This window comes from Halyomorpha halys, unplaced genomic scaffold, assembly GCF_000696795.3.
Source record: "Halyomorpha halys isolate HHAL.00 unplaced genomic scaffold, Hhal_1.1 Scaffold1315.1, whole genome shotgun sequence".
Lineage (NCBI taxonomy): Eukaryota > Metazoa > Arthropoda > Insecta > Hemiptera > Pentatomidae > Halyomorpha > Halyomorpha halys.
In genome coordinates, this window is record NW_027112745.1 from 65293 (window position 1) to 67089 (window position 1797).

At 28.4% G+C, this 1797-nt stretch overlaps 1 long non-coding RNA gene across 2 annotated transcripts in view; it reads right to left on the reverse strand.

Moving 5' to 3' along the window:
- The window catches only part of LOC106689271 (uncharacterized), a 16286-nt gene extending 14592 nt beyond the window's left edge, over window positions 1-1694 (reverse strand). For both annotated transcript variants that reach the window (XR_010844267.1, XR_010844266.1), the window contains exon 1: window positions 1640-1694. This is a non-coding gene — a long non-coding RNA (uncharacterized lncRNA). The remainder of the gene's footprint in view (window positions 1-1639) is intronic.
- Window positions 1695-1797: the final 103 nt, after the last annotated feature.

The following is a 1797-nucleotide window of genomic DNA, read 5'->3' on the forward strand; positions in this document are numbered from 1 at the left end:
ATACTTTAAAAAAGAGAATTCAAATGAAATAATAATTTAAATTCAAATATAAAGCCTGAAATCTGGAAGGAAATCACATTTTATTCATTAATAATAAAGCCATATTATATTTAACTAGTCTTTCTTTACTTCCCTTTTTACAACAGTTTGGCTATTGATGTTATCTTTAGGTATACTAAATATATTGATATGAAAGCTTGTTGATTATCATAAAAACTTTTCAATAAATATCATAATAGGCCTTTCTTAAAAATAGAATATGTTATGTCAAGAACAATGAGTGGACAAAAAAAACATAGTTGAAACAGTCAACATGGCAGCTTCATTCTCAAAATTGGCAGAACCGCTGCTATATTGAGCAAGTAAAGGAAAATCTTTTTCTAACCTTCATAGTTTTTCTGTTGCGATATTTAAAACAAATTTAAGAAACAATAAAAGGAAAAATTCTCATCAGAAAAACATTTTACATCAGTTACATTTGTCATCATTTGACTAAACTATCCAAAATTTTGAAGCTATAATGAACAACAGGCAACGAAGTGTCACGCATTGTTCCACACACACACACATCAATGAACATGTACATAAATACATAATTTATGGAATATATTGCTATATTTTGTTCACAAATCCGGATTTTTTTTTAACCTCTGGCCAAATATCTTTATCAATCAGGCAAAACTTAATTTTGCAAATTTGACAAAAAATGGATATAACTTGACAATCGGATGATGATGATTTCAATGCATTAAAAGAAAACAAAAAAATAGAATAAAAAATTAAACGGCAACATGTCAGATGAATTTCCAGATAACCATCATTTTTTAATTTTCAATGAACAAACCAATAGTAAATTAATAAAATAATATGTAACGTTCAATAATCAGCTACTTCGAATATGGGTTTTTAATTCTCACTAGAGAAATTTCATTTCTTTGGCAATCGGAGAGCACATGGTCTGTCCAACATCACAAACTTTTTCGCAATTAAAGCCTCCCATATAAATACAGGCATTCTAGGATGGAGCTAAAGGCAGTTTTGATGTCCAGCAAAGTCAGATACATTTCCCTGCTTCTAACCCAAAACATTGGCGCTTAATAAATAGTCCAAATTATTCATTATTCGTAACTTTCCATATACCATTCCCAAATTGGAAAAGTAGAAACATCACACAGAAAATAATAATACAAAATGTAAAATATTATTCTTGAGCTCCCTCTCTCAAAGATTACAATAACATGAATAATTCTCACCGTCTGTTGACTATGAACATGACCACCTGCAGACAAGAAAATGATACTTTAAAAAAGAGAATTCAAATGAAATAATAATTTAAATTCAAATATAAAGCCACACCACATTTTATTCATTAATAATAAAGCCATATTATATTTCACTAGTCTTTCTTTACTTCCCTTTTTACAACAGTTTGGCTACTGATGTCATCTTTAGGTCTACTAAATATATTGATATGAAAGCTTGTTGATTATCATAAAAACTTTTCAATAAGTATCATAATAGGCCTTTCTTAAAAATAAAATATGTTATGTCAAGAACAATGAGTGGACAAAAAAAACATAGCTGAAACAGTCAGCATGGCAGCTTCATTCTCAAAATTGCAATTTTTGTTTAAACTCACCATTATTAACCTCCAGTCTTTCTCCGTCTTCTTCTTCGATATCAACTGTTGGGACTGCAACAAAATTCAATAATTATTAAATAAATTAACAAATAATTGAGTATCAATAATTTATGGTTTCAGCTTTATACTATAATTTCAGTTTCACAAAAAAAAAA